The sequence below is a fragment of the Sorex araneus genome, chromosome 6 (assembly GCF_027595985.1).
Source record: "Sorex araneus isolate mSorAra2 chromosome 6, mSorAra2.pri, whole genome shotgun sequence".
NCBI classification, from domain to species: domain Eukaryota; kingdom Metazoa; phylum Chordata; class Mammalia; order Eulipotyphla; family Soricidae; genus Sorex; species Sorex araneus.
This window is the reverse complement of record NC_073307.1, coordinates 80,181,815-80,209,090: the sequence shown is the minus strand read 5'-3', so window position 1 is coordinate 80,209,090 and position 27,276 is coordinate 80,181,815. Positions and strand designations below refer to the sequence as shown.

General features: G+C 48.4%; 1 protein-coding gene across 1 annotated transcript in view; it reads right to left on the bottom strand.

Annotated features, from left to right (window-relative positions):
• B4GALNT3 (beta-1,4-N-acetyl-galactosaminyltransferase 3) overlaps window positions 1–27,276 on the bottom strand; it is a 131,660-nt gene that overhangs the window by 37,878 nt on the left and 66,506 nt on the right. The gene's annotated exons all lie outside the window — the stretch shown is intronic.

The following is a 27,276-nucleotide window of genomic DNA, read 5'->3' as shown; positions in this document are numbered from 1 at the left end:
CAGCTACACTACTTCTGGTCCCAGCAAGTGCTTGCAGCCATGTCTCTAGACTGTGAACCAAGCCTTTGCCCCATGCAGGCTGAGGAGGGGAAATATCCTTCTTCCTCGGTTTTTCTTCCCTTTGTGGGAAGAAATGGCGTGGTGTCCGCCATATTATGGGACTTTTAAGCAGGTATGAACTTGGTGGTGCGGGAAGGAGGAAAAAAAATGTGTTTTGAACTTGAAACAACGGGACGCTTGGGTAGTCTCGGGCCGGGGCCGATACCGGCTTGCGCTCTGCCGAGATTCGACCCAGATGGCCATGCTTTTGCTGCTGAATGACCAAGATCCAGAGGCCAGCTACACTATTTCTGGTCCCAGCAAGTGCTTGCAGCCATGTCCCCAGACTGTGAACTAAGCCTCAGCCCCATGCTGCCCCAGGAAGGGAAATGATGCAATTTCCAACATAAATCTCCCTGGACTTAATTACTAAAATACAGAAATCCTAAACTGCCGCGCGACTTCATATCTCTTCATTCTCATCAGTGGAAAACTAATTATCAAATGTTTCCTTGTCAGTAGGGCCATATTTTTGAGGGATAAACTCCAACAACAATAGTGAGTTGTGTGTTGAAACTCCAACAACAATAATGAGTTTTGTGTTGAAATATGGAATGTAATCAAGGTAAAGAGAAAATGAAGTGAAATTTATCAGTTATGCAGGTGGGGGTGGGGGTGGGGGATGGGAAGTACACTAGGGTTTTTTGGTGGTGGAATATGGGCACTGGTGAAAGGATGGGTGAAAGTTTGAGCATTGTATAAGTGAGACATAAGCCTGAGAACTTCTTTTTTTTCAATTTATTCTTTTATTGAATCACCATGTGGAAAGTTACAAAGCTTTCAGGTTTAAGTCCCAGTTATACAATGTTCGAACAGCCATCCCTTCACCAGTGCACATATTCCACCACCAAGAATCACAGTATACTGGGGCTGGAGTGATAGCACAGCGGGTAGGGCATTTGCCTTGCACGCGGCTGACCTGGGTTCAAACCCCAGCATCCCATATGGTCCCCTGAGCACCACCAGGGGTGATTCCTGAGTGCATGAGCCAGGAGTAACCCCTGTGCATTGCTGGGTGTTACCCAAAAAGCAAAAAAAAAAAAAAAAAAAAGAATCACAGTATACCTCCCCCCACCCCCCACCTCCCCAGCCCCCCACCCCACCTGTGTAACTGATAAATTTCACTTTACTTTCACTTTACTTTGATTACATTCAATATTTCATCAAAAAAACCCTCACTATTATTATTTGGATTTTCTCCCCCCTAAAGTCGGACCTGCTGAAAAGGAAGCATTTGATAATTTGTTTTCCATTGCTGAGAATGAAGAGATATGAGGTCAAGCGGCCACACTAGTAGCCTCACAGTTTTGGATTTCTGTATTTTAGTATTTTAATAACTAAGTCCAGAGAAATATCTGCCAGAAATTGCATCATTGCAAGCTTGTGCCTCTCAGCTACTTTATATTCCACATATGAGTGCAATTTTTCTATGTCTGGCTCTTTCTTTATGACTCATTTCACTCAACATGACACTCTCCATGTTGATCCACTTATATGCAAATTTCATGACTTCATGTTTTCTGACAGCTACATAGTATTTCATTGTGTATATGTACCAGAGTTTCTTTAACCAGTCATCTGTTTTTGGGCACTCTGTTTTTTTCCAGATTGTGGCTATTGCAAACAGTGCTGCAATGAACATAGAAATGCAGATGTCATTTCTACTATACCTTTTTGCCTCTCCGGGATATATTCCCAGGAGTGGTATTGCTGGGTCAAATGGAAGCTCAATTTCTAATTTTTTGAGAATCGTCCATATTGTTTTCCAAAAGGGCTGAATCAGTCGGCATTCCCACCAGCTGTGAAGGAGAGTCCCTTTCTCCCCACATCCACGCCAACACCGAAGCCTGAGAACTTTGTAACTTTCCATATGGTGATTCAATAAAATAAATTTTTAAAAAAGAATATTCATAAGAAAAAAAATAAATTCAAGGATAAGGCTGGAAATATAGTCCAGGGCTTAAGGTGGGAACCGCCGGGGTATATGCAGACATTTACACAAGGCAAATGCAGGCTGGAGAGCTCATACACTGCGTACAGTGTTTGCCTTGCATGCAGCCGAGCCTGGTTCTATCCCTGGCATCCCATCTGGTTTCCCTGAGCACTGTCAGGAGTAATTCCTGAGCATCGCTGTGTGCAGCCAAAAAACAAAAACAAAAAAGGGGAGTAACAAGGCAAAGAGGCAAGATGCTGTGCTGAGGTGAACATGGAAAGAAATAGGAGGAGTTCAGGGGTTCCCTGGTCTAGATTCTCACTCACAGGGGATCAATGCCTTGCGTGAGACAAGGAGACTCCTCGCGCTCGCCTCTTAGACTCTGAATATAGGGAACCAATGCACTAGGGGCCGCAGCATGGAATCACAGTGCATCCCACACTAGGAGGCGCTTCCCAGGCCCACCAGGGTTGGGACAGAGAGACAGTACAGCAGATAAGGCACTGGCCTTGCATGTGGTTGACTTGCGTTCAATCCTCAGCAATCCCTGAGTACCTCTAAGTGTGCTGCTTCCTCCAGTGCAAGAGAAAAAGTGACCGAGGGTTTGTATCAGCTGGGGAAAGAGGCCCCTAGCTTGTCAAATGCCTTGTGGATTCCCACTTCGCAAAGAACAAGCTACAACAAGGAGCCAGGCGCCCGGCGGATCCTCACTGGGCTGCTGCTTACTCTTAAACAGCTCCTCAGCACAGAAGGGAGACTGACATCACTGACCGCTGGGAGCCCACGGCTGACTGGAAGGGTGCCAGGAGGGCCTCGGCGTGCACCAGGAGAGACTCAGGAGATCGGCCGGACACGGAGAGCCCAGCCCATAAGTGCAGGTCTGCAGAGGGCAAACACCCCCATTTGGCAGAAATCTTTATGTATTAAGTTCTTAGCAGGGGACGGCTATGTGAGGGTGCTTCTCTCATGCAGCTACTTTTTTGGTGGGGCTCCTTGAGTATTTGCTAAGCCTCTCCTGGGCAAGACCTTATATGAGGGACTGGACAGATAGTACAGTGGATAAGGTGCTTGCCTTGCATGCAGATTACCCAGGTTCAATCCCTGGCAACCCCACATGGTCCTCCTGAGCCAGCGAGGAGTGATCCCTAAACATAGAACCAGGAGTCAGCCCTGGGCACTGCCAGGTGTGGCAAAAAAAAAATAATAACAAGCCAACAAATGAAAGAACCGTGTGAGTCTTCTGAGAATCTCAGAAGGAGGCAGGTCAGGTGGTTTGACCAGGTTTGACAGATGGGGAAAGAGAAGAGTCTCAAGTCACAGAGTTGGTTGTTTGGAGGCCAGGCTGAGGACAGGGAGCTCCCCTGTCTCACCAGCCAGCGTTTTTCTCCTGTGGGCACTTCCTGGAACAACAGGGAGGAGCAGCAGGGGCAGAGGGTCGGGCTGCAGTGAGGGGAGCTGGGCTTTGGCGGCTGTAGCCTGAAAATCTCCACCCAGGGACTCATGCTGGTCAATTCAGCCTCCACCCTCCAGGTCTCTTTGCTGCCCTGGCTGGCCACTTGATGATCCAAAACAGGACAGACAAGTTCGTGCCAGCAAACTACGACGGGGAAGCAGGATTCAGGGACAGTGACGTGAGGTGATGCTCTGGGAGAGGGGGAGAAAGAAGGCGGCTTGCGGGTGGGTCCACACCCTACCCACCCCGGATGAGCTCAGGGGATGCTGCTAATCCCAGTGCAAATGCTGCCGACGTCACAGCCACTGCCCTGCCCAGGAGCTGTTGGCTAGTGACTGGGAGTGGTGCTACTGGGTGACAGATGAGTCACACTCTAACTTGTAGCGACTGGGTCCTTGCTTCCTTGACATTTCTCTAAAAGTTCTCTACTTCTAGGGGTTAGATAGGCAGTACAGGTGAGGTATTTGGTGAACCTGAGTTCCACTTCCCGGCACCCTAGGTGGTCCTCCCCCGAGTACCTACAGGAGTGATCCCTGACACAGAGCCAGGAGTAAGCCCTGGGCATGGCCAGGTGTGTCTCACACCCCACATCCCTTCTCAAAAAAAAAAAAAAAGGCATCTCTCTATTTCTAAACAAAGTTGTGAGGGAATCATGATAAAAAAAAATAATGCTATCTGCTCTGCTCTGTGCATGAGATTTAGTATCTCCAATGTCCTTTCTGCCTCATAAAATGATTTTCACCTTTAGTCAATTTCATTGACTCTTGGAACTCATGCCACAGGTGAAATAATGTTTATGGTTTCATAAAGCACTATTCTTAAACAACTTCTAAAACTATCAGTGTGAGGCCAGAGATGTAATTCAGGAGTTAAAGCGCTTGTTTCACAACACTGTCAAGCCCACATATGGTCCCCAGAGCATTGCCAGGAGTGGTCCCAAATACAGAGGCAGGAATAAGCCCTGAATACCAGCACCGGGTTTGATGAAACCTCCCCCGAAAGAACAGTAAAATGAAATAAATATTGTAACAACAACAACAACAACAACCTATCAGTGTGGGGTTCTAGCGGGTCTTGTCCAATTGAGCCACCTCAGGCTCCTTAGGCTAAGTTGGCAAGAAACACCAGCCCCAAGACTCAGTGCCTCAGTAATTTCCACCCCCTGACCCTCTCTCCCTGCTTGCTGGTGATAAATCCTGAGCAGTCTGCTCAATTTCAAACTGAAATAAAACTGGACCCAGTTCAGTCTTCAGCTCTGTCCTTTCCCCATTATACAATAGTGAGTGGTGTCCATCTTTGCTATCCTTAACTAGCGTCTGGGCCTCTTTCTCTTCCAAAGAAGGTGGGGGAGGGGCTGGAGCAATGGTGCAGTAGGGAGGGCATTTACCTTGCACATTAACTGACCTAGGTTCAATCCCTGGCATCCCATATGATTCTCTGAGTACTTCCAGGAGTAATTCCTGAGTGCAGAGTCAGGAGTAACCCCTGAGCATCTGCGGTGTGACCTCAACCCCCACCAAGAAAAAAAAAAGAACAAAAAAAAAGAAGAAGGTACAGGCTACTTGGGGGTGGGGTGATGAACCCCTGAGGCTAAACCTAACCAGTTCTGGCCACCTGGTCCCAGGTGACTCCCTGGGGTACCTGTAAATGAGACTGTGGACTCCCCAAGCTTGGGTAACTGAAGGGGAGAAACTTCCTTTCACATCTCACAATGCAGCAGAAAGACATGCAGGGCTTTCGAGTTGGGAAGATCTCATTGCATGGCCACGTTCATCAACCACAACTGCCTGGACAGGTAATGGGGATAAGCACAACACACACACATACACACACACACACACACACACACACTGCTGTGACTGCTGTCAGGATGAATGATGTGGTCAGAAGGCACAGGAAGGACCAGTAAGCATCCCTTCCCCAAGCAATTTCTGACTTGGGGGCTGGGGCCCAGGGAGTGTGAAGATGTGACCGACAGCCGTTCTGGCACATTGTCAATCGTGCACAGTCACTAGCTCTCACTCTTGCCCCTGCGGCTGTGGGCAGAGAGGTCAGTGGTGGCTACAGTGGCTAAGTTTCCTGTATGCACCCCCTTCTCTCTCCACCAGGTAAAAGTCCCTGAGGGCTTCCTAGGTGCCAGGCACCAAGCTGGCCCTAGGGCAACCCTCTCCTCCCAGCTTTGCCTCCAACTAAGCCTTCCGGGGACACCCAGGCATCACGTAGTCCCTCTTGGGGAACTGGAACTAAAAGATGCGCTGATTTAACTCTTTTTTTTTTTTTTTTAAATTCTTGATGTTCGCCACTTGCCCTCCCATAAGCGAACTCCCCCATCTCTTGCTCAGCCCTCTCCTCCCAAAGTTCCAGCTGCCAGGGGGGTTCTCTAAAGCAGGTGTCACATTTGTGCCAGGTGACAGACATCTCGATCTCAGGTGACAGTTAAAGCACCCCGATAGGCCACACATTCTGCCCTCACAATGCCGGGCTATCACGTTCACGCATCAGCGGGACCTTGGCCAGCTCCCCTCCTCGGAGCCACGTGAATGCTTCAAGGATCAGATCATCCAGCTCTTTGCTGAAAATATGGCCAACAGAGAACCCTCGATGGCTTTTCCCCCAAAGACTCTTGGTTACATGATTTCCCTGCATCTTTGCAACACCTCTGTGAACCCCATCATATCCATCTTCAAGATGAAGGGAAAGAAAACGTGCGTCCAAGGTCTCGCAATAAAATAAGGACTCAGTGCCTGCAACCTATAAGCAATTAACACATGACTACTTCTAGTTTTAGTATCTGTCATCACGTCACAGAGCTAGAAAGTATCTTCCTGACCTCTGACCTGTCCTGACCTCTGGAGTGATTCTCTTTTGGGGGGGAGATGGGAGCCACAACGGGTGGTGCTTGGTGGTTACTCCTGGCTCTACACTCAGGGATCACTCCTTGTGGTGCTTGGGGGGCCATCAGGGATATCTCACTGGGGAGACAGAAATCCCTTGCTAGCCAGGCAGATGTGAAGTCGCCTAAGAAGTGACGATGGGCAGAACTTGCAGCTGGAGAAGCAGAAGTCCTGGGAGTGGGGGCATCCCCCAGGCTCCAGTCTCTGGCTGGCATCTTTGGAACTAAACACTTTTCAGGAGAGGAGGAACTGACCCTTCTAGTGTCTAGAGGCTTGAGGAGCCTAAGACGGCTGGTTCCACAGGTTACGCCAGACATAACTCTCCCGCCCTTCCCAGGCAGGCAGGCAGATGTGAAGTCGCCTAAGAAGCGACGATGGGCAGAACTTGCAGCTGGAGAAGCAGAAGTCCTGGGAGTGGGGGCATCCCCCAGGCTCCAGTCTCTGGCTGGCATCTTTGGAACTAAACACTTTTCAGGAGAGGAGGAACTGACCCTTCTAGTGTCTAGAGGCTCGAGGAGCCTAAGACGGCTGGTTCCACAGGTTACGCCAGACATAACTCTCCCGCCCTTCCCCACCCAAAGTGAGTGACTATCGGCGACTTGCTAAGCAACGTAGTTCCCCCAGATGATGCAATCCAAGGGCGCTGCAAAGAGAGGGAACTCTGGTCCCACGAGAGAACAAAAGGTTCTCCAGGGAACAGGAGGCCGTGACACCCAGGGTGCGGCTCCACAAATGCCAGGAACCAACAATGGAAGATTTGACCGTGGTGAGCCTGTCACGTGTCTGCCTTAGAAGGAAGCTGTTATGGTGAGACGCCAGCAAAGCCTGGGCCCACCAGAAGCCTGGGGTGGCACAGAGACGAGGCCAGGGTAGGGCTGTGGCTCACTTCTAAGGCAAACCCAGAGCTCCAGTGGCCTCGATGGGCTTTGCCTCCCCTTTCTAGCCCAGGGGATTCAGGAACTACATGCAAGAAAGGTGACCATGAATGGAACCCATGGGACCAGGTAGCTAACATTTATACGCTCCATATAAATGAAATACAGGTGATTTCATTAAAACATCCCTTTGTATTTTGTACTGTTTGTATTTTGTTGGGCTGGAGTGATAGCACAGCGGTAAGGCATTTGCCTTGCACGTGGCTGACCTGGGTTCAATTCCTCTGCCTCTCTCAGAGAGCCCGGCAAGCTACCGAGAGTCTCTCGCCCACACGGCAAAGCCTGTCAAGCTACCTGTGGTGTATCCAACATGCCAAAAACAGTAACAAACAAGTCTCACAATGGAGACATTACTGGTGCCCGCTTGAGCAAATTGATGAGCAATGGGATGACAGTGACAGTGACAGTATTTTGTTACAACCCTTCTTGAGAAATCAAGGTTGAGAGTTTTAAAATCTGAGAGGTTCCTGGCCAGAGAGACAGTATAGTGGGTAAGGTGTTTGCCTCACATGTGGGTGATTTGGCTTTCACCCCAGGCACCCCGAGTAGCCCAACCACTGCCAGGAGTGATCCCCGAGCACAAAGCACTGAGCATTGCTGGGTGTGTCCCCAAACCAAGACAAAACGTTACTATCCACCTCTACCATCATCATCTTCATCATCATCTGGGGTCAGGACCTATCTCCTGCCATCGATACCCAATTACCTCTTACACACACACACACACACACACACACACACACATGCATGCACACAGCAGTCACAAAACCATTTGCATATGCTAATTTCTCTCCATATCAGTCCATCATAAGTAAAAAGGAGACTGGTGCCTTAAAGAGTCCCCAAACTGTAGGAAACTGGGCACTGGGCCCCTGAGTGTGTCTCGTTACCTGCGGCAGCCTCTGAACTCTCCCTTCTCACACGAAGGGGAAGGATGCAGCTGGGTGAGCAGGAATAGGCCCACGGAGGCTGAGAAGTGGCTTGCTGAGCCCTGAGCACAGGTATGTGTGTGTATGTGTGTTGGGGTGCAGAGTGAGGGGTGAGGAGCAGGAGACGGGATCTAATGTCTCCCCAGCTCCTCTCTCTCTCTCTCTCTCTCTCTCTCTCTCTCTCTCTCTCTCTCTCTCTCTCTCTCTCTCTCTCTCTCTCTCTCTCTCTCTCTTTCTTTTTGGGTCATACCTGGGGATGCACAGAGGTCATTCCTGGCTCTGCACTCAGGAACCACTCTGGCGGTGCTCAGGGGACCATATGGGACGCTGTGAATCAAACCCGGGTCGGCCGCGTGCAAGGCAAACACCCTCCCCGCTGTGCTATCGCTCCAGCCCCTCCCCAGCTCCTCTCTGACGAGCAAACAGAAGTCAGGCCGCCATCAGTTTCTCCCCGGCCCCTGCTCCCAGGAGTCAGGAGCAGTGGTTGTGCCCACAGCCAGCCCCGGGAATCCCTGAGCTCACGTGTCGGTGGCCACCCTGGGCCAGAGCTTGTGGGTGAGTGACACAGGCCTGTACCAGCTGCCCCGTGCACATCACCTAACTGGGTCTGAAAGAGGGCGCCAGCGCCATGCCAGGCATGTGCTGTGCATGTCAGAGTCATTTCAGTGCCATCTGCTCATCCAAACCTCCAGGCCCAGGCACCAAATTTGAATGGATGAAAGAGAAGCAGAGAAAGACAGAGCCAGATGCCCGCTCTGCTCTGCTCTGCCGTGGCTGCTCGGGAAACGCAGGGTCTTGGGGTTGCACGGTCCTGCTCGGCCACTTGCCACTCCCCCAAACCAAAGGCTCACTCAGGAGAGGCCCCAGAGACCTGGCCCGGCTCCCAAGGCACCACTAGGGTGTTCTCAGTGGCTCCATCACTGCTGCGTGAAGAACAAGTCCCATCACACCAAAGCCCATTCTCTCCCCAGTAAACCATCAAGCAGGAGTCAGTCACCAACCAACCAACCAACCACCAGGCCTCTCTCCAGCGTGCGCCGCAGACAGACTCAGTGAACTGCCAGGAGACAGACAAGGACGGAAAGGAAGCCCTTGGGCACACCCGTCCTAGGTGCAGAGGGCAGGCCGTCACGGTCAGTGGAAAGACCAGCACGTTCCCTGAACCACGTGCACCCTGGCACCCCGGCCCCGGCCCCTGCAGGGGATGGCAGTTCTGCTTCCTGCACACGGACAGCTGGGCCAGCTGCGGGAAAATGATGCTGCATGCTTTTCCGGACCTGCCAGAACCTCGGGCAATATGCTGCTTCAACACCTCACGGCATCCGGCCAGGTCTCCGGGCTCCTGGGGCAGGCGGGAGAAACAACGAAGACTCCGAAGAGCCTTGCTCTGAGAGCTGCTCGTGGAGGCATCCCAGCGGCAGGCCACCAGGAGTCACAGAGGCTTGGCAATCCAGGAAGCTCCCGGGGGCTTGGGGTCCGAGGAGGGGCGATATCCTGGTGGCTAATTATGCCCGGTGTCACTCAGGGACGACTCCTGGCTCTGTGCTCAGGCCGTGCAGGAGGATCAGGTGGTGTTGGGGACCCAACCCAGGCTATGCATGTGAAACATATGTTCCAGCCCACCGACCTCTCTCTGAGCCAGAGGTTCAGCCCGGCCCCTGTGGGGCTCCAAACACCTTGCAATTAATGAGGAATGACAGGGCCAACAGTTAGTTCTACTAGGGGGCTTCCCTACCTGCATCTGTTGGTAACCCTTAGCCTCACCATGGCTCTCTCACTTCGGGGAAATTATGACTCAATTCCAGGTATGTGCGCTCAATTCCAGGAATTCTGGAACCGAAACTTCAGCCTCGCTTCTTCTGGCTTCTTTACGGCGCTGCCTTTGCTTCTCTATCTCTCAGTGCTAGGGCTTGAACCCAAGTCAGCAATACGCAAAGCAAATGCCCTACCAGCTGTCCTCTCTCTGGCTTTGAACCCCATTTTATAGATGGGGGAAAAAAGAAAACAGCTGAATTTTTAAACCTATGCCACGACTATAAATAAGAAAAAAGATTTTTTAACAATATCTTGGAATGAAGGTGGTTCAGGGGTTCAATGGGTTGAGTACATGTTTAGCGGGCTGAAGGCCTGAATCAGATCCCCTGTACCGTATGGTTCACGGAACTCTGCCAGAAGTGGCCACATGCACATTGCTAGGAGCAGCCACTGAGCCCATCAGGCATCGGTTTGGGAACAAAGGTCGGAGCCACAACCTGTCTCTAGTGGAACCAACAGGACCGTGACCTCTCTTGGAACGACTCCTTCAGGCATCCTGATGGAGGCATTCCCTCCTCTGCATCAGACTTGGAAATGAGTAAGACATATTATCTGATGGGAAGGGCAGCCCGCTGCTGCATTTAGATGTCTGACGAATGTGGCTTGCCGAAGCTGAGCCGGGGTGGTTGTGCCCTTTGCTGGCCAGGAGAGAGGATGAGTAGGGCAGGGAAATTGTGCATGACAGCAACTCTGCTCTCCAGGAGAAAAATCTGGGGGCTCTGCTTTCCTTCTCCCCACAAAATATCACCCCAGTGGAATCTGCAGGTCTGCAGGCAGAACCTGGGGTTGGGTTGAACGCCAGTCCCACCCTCAGGCAAGCATCCCCACACAGAAAATGGAACAGTTTGTTATTTTCATAGAATTTTTTGTTGTAGGCACTAAGATGGTACAGAGATCAAAGTCACAAGGCAAAGGATTTATTAGTAGACTAATCTTTCCTTCTTCCTTCCCTCCTTCCCTCCCTCCTTCCTTCCCTCCTTCCCTCCCTCCTTCCCTCCCTCCTTCCTTCCCTCCTTCCCTCCCTCCTTCCCTCCCTCCCTCCCTCTCTCCCTACCTTCCTCCCTCCCTCCCTCCCTCCCTCCCTCCCTCCCTCCCTCCCTCCCTTCCTTCCTTCCTTCCTTCCTTCCTTCCTTCCTTCCTTCCTTCCTTCCTTCCTTCCTTCCTTCCTTCCTTCCTTCCTTCCCTCTCTTCCCCCCCACCACCCTCCCTCACTGGCTGTACTCAAGGCTTACACTGGCTCTGTACTCAGGAATCACCCCTGAGGTGCTTGGAGGACCATATAGAATTTCAGGGATCAAACCCAGTTCAGCCATGTACAAGGCAAGCACCCTACCAGCTGTACTATTTTTCTGCCCCTCCCTCCCTTCCTCCCTCACTTTCTTTCTCTCTCTTTTTCTCTCTCTCCCCCTATCTCCCCTTCCCTCTCTTCCTTTCTCGGTTTTTGGGCCACACCTTACTTCTGGCAGTGCTCAGAGAACTGTATGTGGTTCCAGGGATCAAATCCCAATTGGCTGCATGCAAGACCAGGGCTCCACCTGCTGTACTATCTCTCTGGTTCCAGGAAACACTTTCTTTAGTAAACTCTAACATAAAATTTACTCTGTGTGTGTGTGTGTGTATTGCCAAAGATTCACTCACCCTAAGCATGTGGTATCTTCATTAATTCACACCCGGGCCCCAGGTTGACCTTTCTCTGTGCCACACCTGACAGCGTTCAGGGGCTACTCCCAGAGCAATTCCAGGGGACCATGTGGTGCGATCAAACCTGGGCCTCCCACATGCAAAGCTTGTACTCCCGTCCTTGAGGTCTCCCCAGGTCCCAAACTGGCCCTTATGCACTGTACTATTCAGTGGCATGAAATAATGCCCCACGTGTGCAACCCCACCACCACCCATCTTCAGAGCTTTTTTGCCTTCCACAATGGAAACTCTATACCAACCCACCCCTCTCTCCCTGCAGCTCTACCCTCCGGTTCCGAACTGGACTCTGCCAGATTCATCTGACTGAATTCCGAAAACATTCGGCTTTTTGTCTCCAACTGATTTCTCTTGGCATGTTTTCAGAGCTCATCTGTGTTGTCGCATGTATGGCTGCGTAGTACTCTACTGTCAGTGTGAACTCATTAGAGCACGATGACGAAGGAGCTTCAAATGCCTGCTCGAGCTCCTGCTTTTTCTCCTTGGGTAGGTTATTTAAGCTGCTTAAAACTGGGCCTACAGGAGTGATAGCACAGCGGGTAGGGCGTTTGCCTTACACGCGGTCAAACCTGGTTCGATTCCCTGAGCACCGCCAGGAGTAATTTCTAAGTGCAGAGCCAGGAGTAACCCCTGTACATTGCCAGGTGTGACCCAAAAAGAAAAACAAAAACAAAAACAAAAACAAAAACAAAACTGGGCCTACTAAGCAGCAAACCCCATGTCCAAGTGGGAAGGCCTGGGACACAAAGCAGGGAAAAGAGGAATGGTGGGTGGGTGCAGATGAAAGTAACACCAAGTTAGAAACACTAATCAGAGTCAAGTGAACCGGGGGCCATATGGATCCTTGTGGGTCCCCCAGAATATTCCAAGGGAATCAGAAGTGAAAATGACGTCAGTGGGGGTCATGGCACAAGATTGGGGGTCAACCAGTAGAAAGATTGGCTGTTGTGGGGGCCACAATCAGCAAAGACTGAGGAACACAGGGTTAGAGCACACATGCGCCAAGGGAAAGACGGGTTGAGAGTGAGCCCAGAGGAGGGCTTCCCCAGAAACAGGGGGACGGTGACTTCCAGCCTCTGCTCGGTGGCCCAGTGGCCCAGCGCCAGCCCACAGGTGTCAGTGGTGGAAAAGCACTGCTCTGGCTTCTGTGGGATGAGAAGTTCAACACACACGGTCTTTGGGGAGATGCTAAGGAGTCCTTAGAAATTCTAGCTCAGTCCACATAGCTGCCACCTGACCTCAGTGAGAGGGGAGCAGAAATGGGCGTACATTTACCCTGTGAGGGCAACTGCACGTTGCTGCGTGCTCCAGGGCCCCTCAGAATATCCTGAGGCCTATAGCGGCCATGTGGTCCCTCACGGGCAAACTCTTATCTAGACTGTTTGGGATGTTCTGAGTGCAACTGGTGAGTCACAAACTGCTTACTGTAATATGTACTATGACCACACCTGTCCTCAAAGACTCAAACAGAAAGTGGGAAAAAAGGGGTTTTCTTTGATCCAGTTAGCACCATAGTCCATAGACCTCCCTCCTACCTCATTCCTGCTTCCTTTCCTTCTTTATTCATTTCCCTATGTTAGGTGTTTAGTTGTGTGTGTGTGTGTGTGTGTATGTGTGTGTGTGTGTGTGGTATTGAGGATCAAACCCAGTCTCATGTATGCAAGACATATGTTTACCATTGAGCCACACCTCTAGTCCTACGCTCCCTCCCTCCCCGCCTCCTTCCTCTTTCTTCCTTCTCTTTCTTTCTATCTTAGGCAACAAGTAATTTGACAGAGATTCCCACGTAGCACAAATCAAACCACACAGCCGGGTCCCAAACAGGCCAGCAGTCAGATTCAACTTCCAAATGCCTCTGTGTGCCTCAGTTCAGAATTCAAATTTTTCTGGAAAAGCAGGACTTTCATGTCCCTATATGGTGTCTCTATGGAAGGTGGGAAGGGGACAGGTCACAGAGCATATGGGAAACCCTGAGCACCGAAGGATAGTGTGGTGGTTGTCAAATCATGAAGTTTCTCAACCGTCCATGTGAAATTGCTTTGCCCTGAAAAAATTGATTACTCATAAAACAAAAGTGGGACTGGTCAGAGTCATTATGTATATGTGTGTATGTGTGTACATATATATACACACGTGTATGTATATATATGCACGTGTATGTGGGTATGTGTATATAGATGTGTGTATGTGTGTATGTATATATACATGTGTGTATATATGTGTGTGTATGTATATGTATGTGCACATGCATGTGTGTGTGTTTGGGGGGGGACATAGCTGACTGTGCTCAGGGCCCACTCCTAGTTCCACACTCAGGGGTCATGCCTGGTGGGCTCAGGGAACCATAGATGCTGGGGATTGATCCCTAATTGGCCACGTACAAGACAAGTGCCCTACCTGCCGTACTGTAGCTTGTTTCTAAAGCAGGGACCTAGAAATCACAGACTCAGGCATAAGTACAAATGACACAGGTGCATGGTGTTGGTTCTGCAACACCTTAGAGACTAGAAAATATGTTAAAGGTGAGTGAGCTGATTATTTAGAATAGTCTCTGGAGAAGTAAATTCCAGACTGATGCATACAAACAGCATTAAAAGTCTATATTTAAAATATAGTACTGGAGCGATAGCACAGCAGGTAGGGTGTTTGCCTTGCACGCGGCCGACCTGGGTTTGGTTCCTCCGTCCCTCTCAGAGAGCCCGGCAAGCTACCGAGAGTATCCCGCCCCCATGGCAGAGCCTGGCAAGCTACCCGTGGCATATTTGATATGCCAAAAACAGTAACAAGTGTCACAATGGAGACATTACTGGTGCCCATTCGAGCAAATCAATGAACGACAGGCTGACAGTGCTATGTGCTATTATCCCGGAGAGGCAAAAAGGTATAGTAGAGATGACATCTGCATTTCCATGTTCATTGCCGCTCTGTTCACAATAGCCACAATATGGAAAAAAACCAGAGTGCCCGAAAACAGATGATTGGCTAAAGAAACTCTGGTATATTTACACAATGGAATATTATGTAGCTGTCAGGAAACATGAAGTCATGAAATTTGCATACAAGTGGATCAACATGGAAAGTATCATGTTGAGTGAAATGAGTCAGAAAGAAAGAGACAGACATAGAAAGATTGCACTCATATGTGGAATATAATGTAACTGAGAAGTACAAGTTGGCAACGATGCAACTTCTGGCAGATATCTCTCTGGACTTAGTTACTAAAATACTAAATTACAGAAACCCAAAACTGAGAGGCCGCTAAGTGTGGTCACTCGACCTCATACTTCTTCATCCTCAGCAATCGAAAACAAATCATCTAATGCTTCCTTTTCAGCAGGTCTGACTTTAGGGGAGAGACTCTCCAAACAAGAATAGTGAGTTTTGTTGAAATATTGTATGCAATCAAAGTGAAAGTAAAGTGAAATTTATTAGTTACACAGGCGGGGGGGGGCTTAGGGTGGGGGGGCTAGGGGTGTTGGGGGGTTTGGGGTGTGAGGGGGCGGGGTGGAGCTATACTGGGATTCTTGGTGGTGGAATATGAGCACTGGTGAAGGGATGGGTATTCGAGCATTGTATAACTGAGATTTAAACCTGAAAACTTTGTAAATTTGTAACTTTCCACAATAAAAAATAAAAAAATAAATAAAATAGAAGATAGGGGCTGGAGCAATAGCAGAGTGGGGAGGGGAGAGTGCTTGCCTTGCACACAGCCGCCCAGGTTGGACCCCCAGCATCCCGTATGGCTCCCCGATTGATTCCTGAGTGAAGAGCCAGGAGTAAGCCTCGAGTTTTGCCAGATATAGCCAAAAAAACTAGACCAAAACATAAATTAATGAAATACAATGTGAAACAGTCATCATGAGAGACATTTGTGAAAGGATGAGTGCCTCTGAGAATCTGAGAGCTTGGACCCGCCCTGAGTCCTGACTCTGGCCCTGGGCTTCCTGAGCTCTTTAGAAGCAGAGACGGGGACAGACTCCCCTTTGGCCGGCCCCCTTGACCCACAACTTCATATGCAGCATGATCAGCAGCTATTGGATTTTTAGTACCTTTCAGTGCCCTGAGTACCTTTCTGTTCCCAAAGTATCTTTATTAAAGATATTTAACTATATTCCTAAAAATATCTCCAAGCATCTCAAATACTGCCATGCTACTATGAATATTCTACATAGAAGAAAAAATATACTCCTTTGGTGGGTGATTTACAGCTGCTTTTTAAAAATAAATGAACTGAGCCTTGCACGTGGCTGACCGGGATCTGATCCCCAGCGTCCCCTGTGGTTCCCCAAGCTCCACCAGGAGTAATTCCTGAGCGCAGAGCCAGGAGCAACCCCCAGGCCTCACCAGGTGTGAACCAAAATAAAACCCAAAAGTAAATAAAATTAAAAAAAAATTTAATGAACAAATGTAAGTTGGAAATGAACTTGAGGAATTTAAACTATAGGAGAGAGGCTATGTAGGCATTTTACTGATACTGCTTGTTAGTTTTCTCTCTTCACATGAATCTGCTACAGGGTCTGCAGCCTAATTGCAAAAATATCTATTTTTCGCTCAAATACCATTAGTCATAATATATAAAATAATTTCCACCCGTCTACTCTCACCCTCACAAATGCAAGGAAGTATTGACTCTTATGGTGATTGATTAAGCTATTTTGCATAGGTTTTTTAATATGCTATTGAATCAAACACTAGCTCAATGTCTATAAGGAAAACTGCCATTAATAGAAAAGTGTGAATTTGATAAAAGTTATTAGGTTGATGTGTGAGAGACCGCAGCTTCTAAATTCCAAATTTAGTCTGTCATCTGACCAAAGCAATAGAACGTTTGAAACAGTTCATTTTTCCTGGAAATCCCTGCCTAACTGTCACACTGCTGCTGGTTAGACACTAAATTATCCACTGCAGATATCCCTATTGTTCTTAGGCTCACCAAATTGTGCAGAACTTGCTTGTGAAATGGCTGGAAAGGAATGATCTAGACCATTTATTTCTAGGTTAGCAGAAATGTTGGTTAAAGATACCCAAATAAACCATGAGAATAAAAATTCATCCTCTGCAATCTCTGTCCCATGCTCTGCTCCAACTCCTACAATTTCTTCCACTTTCCCCTGAGCCAGAGGACCCCTCCAGGTCTAACAGAAGGTAGGAAAGAAGTGACATCTGGCCCAAACCGTATACATGAGTGGGGACTGTACGGAATCACTGCTAGATCAAATATATTGGGAAATTTCCCACACAGAAGACATATGAAGGGCATACAAAGCCAAGAAGATGAAATGGACTAACATGACAAACCAAAGAGCACTTTCAAGATGAGTAAGTACCTCAAATCTCTCCACATTTTTTGTTTGTTCATTTTATTTATTGATTGGGGTGGGGGCAGCGTGCCCAGAGTGCTTCGGGGAACCATGTAGAACTGGAAATCAAACAACCCTCTGGCATGCAAAGCATGTGCTCTAGCCTGTTAAACTCTCTCTGACCCAAATTTTGAGTTAATTTTTTTTCCTGGCTTATTTTGGGAGAGTCACGGCTGGCAGTGCTCAGGAGCTACTCCTGTCTTAGTGCTCTGGGGTCACTTGTGGAGGTGTCAAATGCAATCCTGAGGCTTGAACCTGAGACTCCTGCTTGCAAAACATGAACTCCAGTCTGTTAAGTTATCTCTTCAGCCCTCTATTCTCTTTTATTTTTTTTTGGGGGGGGGCAGGTGGGGACACACCTGGCAAATGCTTAGGGGTTGTTAACGCTTGGCTCTGCACTCAGGGATCACTCCTGGTGGGGCTCAGGGGACCATATGGGTTGCTGGGGGTCGAACCCGGATCAGCTACATGCAAGGCAAGTGCCTTACCCACTATATTATCTCCTTTGTCCTATCCACTTATTTTCTGGTGGGGAGAGGGGCGGGATGAGCTAAGAAATAGCAGTAACTTGGGACCAGAGTGATACAGCACAGCCAGTAGGGTGCTTGCATTGCACACTGCCAAGCCGGGTTCAATCCCCAGCATCATATATGGTCCCACAAGCCCTGCCAGGAGCAACACCTGAGCACAGACCCAGGAATAAGTCTTGAGCACTGCCAGGTGTCATCCCAAACCCAAAAAGCAGAGAAAAAAATAGCAGTAATTTGTGTGTCTGCAATGGCTTTAATAACCTCAGTGAACCAAGAAACAAATCAACGAGGTCTAGTGAGACCCAAAAGAAGAAAAGAGGATAGCTAAGGAGAAAAAGAATAAATAAGCTAAGAATAAAATCCCTCAGGAATGGTACGTACAACTTTGAGCCCTAGCAAAAACAGAAGTGAGTCAAACAGCGCTTTGGAAAAGGAAGGAACCAGTGTTACCAGAAGGCTGAAAAGCAGGAGAGAGATTTATTACACGGAGCCACGTGCTGCTGACAGTTTAACATTTCGCCCTTTCATATCTGTGCAACTCTCCTTACCTATATGATTTCAGATCTGTGCTACTCTCTTTACCTATATGATACTTTAATGGTTTCTGGAATGTCTTCTCATTTGGAGTATTTGCAAAGACAACTGAGAGAGAATTTAGTCTTTCTGGGGGGAAGGGGGCTTTCTGAGTGTAAATGTTTTTTTTTTAATTGAGGGATCATAGTTTACAGTAGTATTAAAGTTGTTATTTTATAGTTGCAGAACTACTACACCAATCTCTCCACTTAGGCCGAGCATAAACTTTGATATTTAATACCTTGTGATAGCAATATCTTAGTAATCCATAGAACCCTTGGGAATCTATTAACTGTTTAGCATTCCCAAGTCTTAGGGGAATATGTTTTCCATCTTTCAAAGAGCCTGTTGTAGGCAATTTGTTGAGTGAGATGCAAATATTCCCCTGAGTGGGCCAAGGCACTGAGAGAGGTTTCCCTGGAGCTTGCCATCCTACAAAAACAGATACAGATTTCTCACAAAGACAGCACAGTCTGTCATTTATTTCGAGTTGGTATTTTGAATCAGTTTCTGAGAGTTCTGATGGTTGTACTAAATGTTTGTTGTGGAAAGGAAGTTTTTAAAATAAAAGAGACCTGTGGAGCTGGAGAAATAGCTTAGTGGACAAGTCACTCATCTTGCACAAGGATGATCTGAGTCTAACGATCTGAGTTTAACACCCAGCATCCCATATGGTCCCTCAGCACAGAGCCAGAAGTAAGCCCTGAGCATAATTGGGCATGCCCAAACACACACACACAGAGAGAGAGAGAGAGAGAGAGAGAGAGAGAGAGAGAGAGAGAGAGAGAGAGAGACCTGTGATATATGAAAGAGGTGTCACAGGGCTGCAGTGATAGCACAGTGCCTTGCACATGGCTGACCTGGGTTTGATTTCTGATACCACATATAGTTCCCAGGAGTGATCCCTGAGTGCAGAGCCAAGAGTAAGCTCTGAGCATTGCCAGGTATGGCCCCTCAAAAAGAAAGGGGGGGGTGGAGAGAGAGAAAGAGTGGGGGAGAGAGAGGTCACTCTGGCTGTTTATTAGCTAGGTTTACTGAGCATCTAGTAAGTATACATGCCTAAGAATCTGGAATGTTTCCGCTTCTACTATCTGTGTGATAATATTTGGGCATTTCCTTGAGATAGTTCCTCAAAGCTTCTGTTGTCTCCTCTGCACCATTCCATCATTCACCTAGGAAGATTAATTAGGTCCATGAAGTAATTCAAATTATATTTACTTCATGCAGCTGGGATAAGAGGCAGCTCCCTCAGTATTTGTAGCATTAGCTACTATTTATTATTAATAACTCACCAGGCATTTCCCAATTCTTTCCAATATGCCACAACCCTTTAATGTATTATTATTTTTGTCATTCACTTCATGAGAAAACTGAGATTCGATTGATTTGCTCAAAAGTCAGCAAGTAGCTGAACTGGGATTCAAATCAGTTCTGTTTGGTTCCAAAGTCCAACTAATGTTTAGTGAATCCCGTGAGGCCATTAGCAGGAAGCCCCGTTTATGAGAAGGAAATAAAAGCAACGGCCCAGGTCAGTTAAGCCCAGGTCCAAGTTAGTCACTCTGCCCTGGCTGGCAGGCGTGGCTATGCAGGGGCTTCCTTGGTCCAGGCCCAGGTCCCTCCTGTGCTTTTTCTATGACACAACTCAGCTTCACAATTGCGGGAGGGTCACAATGAAGCAATAGAAAAGGCTCCTGAAACTCAGAGCAGATCCTGGGGTCAGGAAGTCTTCCTGGGTGGATGGCAGACTGGGGGAGCAGGTGGCGTTCTCCGCCTGGGAGTGGAGTAAGTCTCTGCTGCCTCTAACGAGATGCAGGTTTTAGAGGGTAGCCTGGGTTGTTCTGGTCTGTTCTCTCCAAGCACCTGCAGAACCATGAAGCTTTTTTTTTTTCCAAAATAAAAGTATGACTTGCACACCTCCCTCCTCGTGCTGGACTAGAGTGCCACAGCAGAAAGGAGCTCTGCCGTCTCAGCTCTCCCCCCAACTCTCAGTCCTCTGCTAGCTGTCCTTTGCTTAGTCCTCTTCCTACCTTGAAACACTGGATGACCTCAGGGTGCCCCAGAGGGGGCGGGTGAGAGCTCTCCCTGCCCCAAGGGACCCAGGCCTGGCAGCTGAAAACCTCCAGAACTCAACTGCCACCATGCTCACGGACGCCCACCATGCGCTCAGGCTGAGCCTCAGCCATGAGGGCACCTCCAGAAAACCCAGGTATGTTGGACTTTGTGACTGAGAACTCTGGGTTCCACGGGACCGGGAACAGGGACCTTCTGCTCGTAACCCCATCTCTGGCGACCCAGCAGTCGTGCCCACAAGCCACCTCTGGCTGGCGCCAGACAATCTCATCACTGGCCACAATCCACATTGCTCTGGAAGGGAGCATAATATGACGCTGGCCATACCGTGCCGCCAGACCCTGCACCAAGCTGTTCCACTTGGGTCGTCCCAGAGGGGTCGGGTGAGAGCCCTCCCTGCCCCAGATGGACCCAGCCCCGGCAGCCGAAAACCTCCAGAACTCAATCATTGCCAAGCTCATGGCCACTCTCCACACACTCGGGCCAAGCCTCACCCACGAGTGAACCTACTAGTGAACAGCATGGCTGCATTCGTGGCTGTGTGACACTTCGTAGCACACACTCTACCCATACTCCAAGAGTACCGCACCACATGTGATGGAGTTCAAAATAGGAGGCAACCAATCTTTGTTCGAGTGGGCACCAATAACGTCTCTCATTGAGAGAAACAATCTTAGAGGAAAAAAATTTTTTTACATATATATATATATATATATATATATATATATATATAAAAGCCCACAAGGCTCAACTTCTAACAACATGTTAGTGATCTCTTATAGAAGGGCTTAATGGCTCCTGGGTGAAATACAGCAATCCTCACACTCTTTTCTCTAAGCATACTTTTTTTGTAGCATTTTCAGCAGTTTTTCATAACAAACAATACAAAATATATTATTTCAGTTCTGCTTTGGGGCAGACATTGGGGTTCGGGATGGAAACACCCAAAATATGATGGTGGGAAGATACAATGGTGGTGGAATTGGTGTTTGAATATTAAATATAATGAAATCGTGAACTACTTTATAAAATGAAAAATATATATAAAAAAATAAAAGAAAAGAAACACTGGATGACATTGGGACCAGAGCGATAGTACAGTGGGGAGGGCACTGATTTTACATAAGGCTGATCTGGATTTGATCCCCAGCATCCCATAGGTCCCCCCCAAGCCCTGCCAGGAGTGATCCCTGGTCTCAGGAGTAAGCCCTGAGCACCTCCAGATGTGACCCCAAAAAAGATACTGAGCCTTGATAGGAGTGATCCCTAATAGTCAGAAGCATGTCCTGGTACTGCCAGGTGTGACTCAAAAACCAAAAATAATATTAAAATATTAAAATAAACACTGGATGATGTCTCTCATCTGTGGACAATTTCTCTTTCCTAGATTTCCTGCCCGCACTAATCTTGCCTTTCCTTTGAATATCTATCATCCGATATCACTCACCCCTCAGCCCACCAGCCTGAACTCTCACTGACCTCCACATTACCTACCGACTTCACCTCTTAGGAACCTAAGAGGTAGCTCAAATGCAATAGGCCTAAAGCCGAGCAACTGACTTTTTTAGCTAAAACTATCCCCACCCCTAGTAACAAGCGGCAACTCCAGTCTTGCAACAGCCTACGTCAGAAATCACTTTCCAAGTCCTCCTCCCATAGCCAATGCACTGACAAGTCCTGTCAGTGAACCCTTCAAAAGCGATCCTAAATCGAATGACTTCTCACTGCTCCACCCATACCACCTTTGCCCAGCCATCATCTTTCTAGTCTAGGCTCCCACCTCTTGCACCCCAGAGACCCAGACCCAGAGCAACTCCATTAAAATACAAGTCAGACCCTACCGAAATACTCCAGCGCCTAAGTGACTCATGCATGTCCAAGTTCCTTTGGGCCACCTAAGTGGAAGCTCTGCTGAGGACAGGCCCACTGTATGTCGGTCTTCCTAGAAGTGCTAGGAATTTTCCCCCTCAAAAGCGTCCTGGTTCAGAGAGTCAATGATATGGATCACCTTGCTAAGTGCCATCTTAACAGATTGAATCCTTGCCCTGACTTACCTCCTAATCTTCTCACCATCATTTGTCTCCTTCTGTTCTTGCAACATGCCTGGCATATCTGGGTCTTTGCACTTCCGCTATTCGAAATGTATTTCTCTGGTATTCCTATAGCCCACTTCACTCAGACCTCTGCTAAGATTATCAGAGGTCTTTCCTACCAATCATCTTTTTTGGGGGGGGACTTACAATAAAAAGCGTGAACTCCTCAACCCTTGTCCTATCTGTCTGGCCCTTATCTTAAGTACAACAGCACTCCCTCTTCCTCTCTCCCTCTCCCAGCTTCTTTATTTCGAAAGGCTCTGTTTCTAAAGCCAGGGAAGGGAGCTCAAGGGGCTGGAGCACATGTTTGCGTGCGGGAAGTCCAGGCTCACTCCATGGCACCACATGGTCTCTAAACACTGAGCAGGGGGCATACCCTCAGCTCCGCTGGGTATGGTTTAAAACCCAGAAATTACTGAATAAATGAAAAAGATCCATCTGAGGCTAGAGAGACAGTACAGGGGGCAAGGCATTTGCCTTGCACGAGGCCGACCTGGGTTCAATTCCCAGCACCCCATATGGTTTCCCAAGCCCTACCAGAAGTGATACCTGGGTGCAGAGCCAGGAGTAAGCCCTGAACACCACCAGGTGTGGCCCAAAAGCAGAACAAAAACCAAAACAAAACCAGATTCATTTAGTAGAGTTTTGTGGTTGTACTAAATTGATTCAGAGGGAGGGAAGCTTTAAAGAAAGAGATCTATGAAAGTGAGAGAGGCATCAATTAGGTCTACAGAATATCTAGTGTGCATGGCCACTATTTTCCCTAACACTACTTATTAATTGACATATTATGTATGCATTGTGTAAATAATGCCTAGTGCCATATGTGATCCCCGTACACCAGGAACAACCCCTGAGCATGGCCAGTGACCTAAACCACCCCCCCAAGATTCAGGGAACCCAAAAAATAAGTGGCAAAAACATACCTAGCTTGCAATGAGTTCAATCCCTAGTGCAGTCACATATGCCAAACACAGTCCAAACAACTCTGCTCTCTGGGACCCCTGGCACCCCAACAGCGTGGGATCTCTGGCACACTACAAGTCATCCAGATGTATGTGAGCACTGCAACAGGAGTGCGTGAGCCCTGATGAGCACCACAACTAGATAAGTTGTGCCTGTTCCAGCACCTCAGCCTAAAAGCACCATTCCCAGTGAGCACCTCAGAGACCCCAGCGAGCACCCCAACCCGAAGGTACACAAGCACCGCAACTAAGGAGTGTGACCCCAGCCCCGAAGAGCAGGTGTGCAAGTGCCCCTGCATAAGTGTACACTGTACACTTAAGCACTGTAGCCAAGAGGGACTCCCCCAGTCATTTTGCAATCATAAAAGTACTAGGAAGATGGGGAGTAGGCTCAGGGACTGGTCTCGGTTGTGGGAACCCCTACTTTGTATTTGTGAGGCCCCAGGTTTGACCCCCAGCACCACACGACTTCCCAGAGTTCCTCTGGCTATTGCCCCAATAACGCTAGCAAAAATAAAAACAAAAATGAAAATAGGTTTATAATGTCTATAGACTTATTTTTTCTTTTTCACATCACGGACATTTCTCTGAGTCAAGTTCTCAAGTGTCTGTTAAATGAGCTGCAATCAATCATATTACACGGTGTGGCCATAGCACAGCTCAGAAACCCACTCTCCTAGGGGTAAACTTTCTATTGTTTCCAAACAAGCAATTCCTTTGCTTCAAGCCTATGTGGCTGATGTGATTTCTCACGATGAAGTTCCAAAGCAAGACTGCGATGCACAGTGTATTTTTAACATTTCAGAAATTGGCAAACTGTTTTTCAAAAAGGATGAAAAAAATTCACACTATCACTAGCACTATTTGTTAGGCCAGGGCCAAGGGGGCCAGCAGAGTCTGAAGGGTTGCAGCCGCCGAGCGCAGATGATAGAGTAGACCCTGAGCCCTGGCGGGACTGAGCTCACCCTGCCCCCAACACTCAAACGAAAGAAATTATTTTGGGACAAGAAACCTGTACAGAATCACTTCACACCCCCTAAGAAAGCTATCATCAAAAAGACAGAGACAATAGTAAGCTCTGGCAAGCAGGCGAAGACATCTGACCCCTCAACACGCCGAGAGGAATGTGAACTAGCATAGCTATTTCGGGAGGCTTTGGCAGGGCCTCAAAAGGTTAAACAGTCACCACAATTCTACTCCACTGGCACACACCCAAGAGAAATGAAAACATCATCACATGTCCACTGACAGCGAATGGATAAAATGCGGTAGATCTAGAATGGACAAGTCAGCGGCACGAATAACTGATGTCTATGAGATAACTGGGTGAGCCCTGAACACTTTAAGCTAAATTTTAAAAGACCGACCTCAAAAGGCTGCAGATTGTATCAAGGCAGACAGGTAGCAAGATGCGGCACCTGGCAACAAGTTCCCAGGAGGAATAAAATCAAAGAAATCAAATAAAATCAAAGGTAAGTGCCTTTTTTTTTTATCCCACCCTACCCAGCTGCAGGCTCAAGACTCAAAAGAACAGTCCTCTTGGAAGACAATTCAGCAGGACCCTTAGACTCTGAAAGCATCTCAAATCCTTTCTCCTTGATAAGCCCAAGCAAAGGACTCTCATCTACGTAGGAAGCTCCTGTAAAAATTAAATAAATAAGTAATCAAATAATAAAAAACAGACATAAAGAAGTAAGCAAATAATAAAAAGACTTTACTGAGGGGCTGGAGCGATTGTATAGTGGGGAGGCACTTTACCTTGCACCCTGGCTGCCAATCTGGGTTCATCCTGGGTACCTCATACTGTCCCCCAACCCCTGTCAGGAGTGATCCCTGAGCACAGAGCCAGGAGTAAGCCCTGAGCACTGCTTCATGTGTCCCCGAAACAAACAAACAAAAAGAAAAACAGACTTTGCCAAGCGAGAGGCTGCACCCACCTTGGACAGTGGGGACTCCTTTTTTCATTTCCTACGGCTCTCCTCTCTCTGAGAAGTCAGAGTTCTCTCGAACACGTTACCTTTTCTCTTTGAACTTGCAATAAATTTTCTTTTTTGAACTTTTTTTGGCTTTTTTTTTTTGTCACACTCAGCGATGCTCAGGGGTTACTCCTGATTTTGCACTCAGGAATCACTCCTGGCAGTGCTCGGGGGACCATATGGGATGCTCAGAATCGGACCCGGGTCGGCCGTGTGCAAGGCAAATGCCCTACCTGCTGTGCTATCGCTCCAGCCGCCAAATTTTCTTTTTTACAAAACATTTATTCCTAAGTATTTTATTCTTTTTGATGGAATTGTAGATGTTATTTTTTTTAATTGAATCACTATGAATTACAAAGTCATTAATTAAATTTCAGGCATACAATGTTTCAACACCAATTCCTCCACTGGTGTCCACAGAATTTCTTTACTTCACTGCTTCTCCTCTGCTGAAATTCTTTTCTGCAAAAGTTGACCATGAAGGTGGGAACCCTAGAGAGATGTTTAGAGCCATCCCCTGCCCTGCCAGAGACAATGGCTCCTGGAAAAGCTGGTGGTTCTCTCCCGTAGCTTTGATTCCCACACTACGCAGATGTGATGTAGCCTGCTGACTTTCGGGGCGATGTTGGCGATCTCTGTGTCTAGTGCCAAGGGCAGGTTTCTTTGGTTTAGTTTGTTTTGTTTTTGGTCCACACCTGGCAGTGCTCAAGGCTTACTCTTGGCTCTGTACTCAGGGATCACTCCTGGCGGGCTCCGGGGTCCATATGGGGTGCTGGGAGTCAAACCTGGGTCCGCCACACGTGCAAGGCAAGAGCCCTACCTACTGTACTATTGCCCCGCCCAAGGGCACACCCCCGCCCCCATCCACCCTACACACTAGCCCAGCCAAGCAGGACAGCCTAGACACTTTCTCTACCTCCCTGCCCACTGGTTCCCCAGGCTTGCCAGTGACCACATAGGATCCACTTTCATGTTCCCACACAGGCAAATGCACAGACTAGGCAAATCCATGGAGACAGAAAGTAGATTAGAGGCTGCCACTGCTGGGGTTGAAGGGTGTAGGGAAGATTACTAAATTGGTACCAGGTTTCTTAGGCGTGTGGTAAGAATTAGATGGCGGTGAAGGTTGCCCAATCTTGTGACTATACTAAAACCACTGAATGCAAGCTTGGATGAATAAATAACACCCCCACATCCCTTCCCCCCGGCCCCCTGTACAAGCTCCACTAGATTTTTTCTTCTAACCCAACATCTGGGCCTCTAATTCTCCCTCCTTCCCCGAGCAGTGACACCCCCCAGTTTAAGGCTCCTGATCCCTAGAGAGCAGGCAACAGACGTCTCTTCAAAGCTGACAGAGGTAGATAGCAAAACTCAGCCCTCCCATGACTGCCCCCCTTCCTCTTTGTACTGGGGGATCGTTTACTTATTAAATCAATTAGATTAAATGACTCCCACTGCACCCTTGGGCATGAGGCAGGGTAAACAGCTCACAAGGGCGACTGACTTGGACTTAAAAGGGCCAGCACCCTCCTCACTGCCGCCCCGAGGCACCCCCTTCCCTACAAAGCACTTCTCAGATCACAGCTAGAAACCTGGTGAGGGGCAGAATGTGCTGCCCCTACCTGCTGTGCTTTCGCACCCCCAAGAAGCCCCTGCCAACCCCTCAGAGGGCTCACGCAGCAACACAATAGTCTTCTTATTCCCACTGCTTGCAAAACTGGGGGGCTTGGGGGAGGGGGCTGGCGGCGGGCGGAGGGTAGGCCACAAATGCACGCAGAATTTCCTGGTCTTCAAAGAACTGGTCACATGCCAAACTGCCAGGTGGGCATCTCAAGCTCTTTGCCTGCCTTTTGCTGCCACATCCGAGCCCCACACAGCGATTCCTCCACCCGCGTGACGACTTGTTCTGACTTGGATGCCTTGGAGGTGACATGCAACGGTGGCAACTGACCC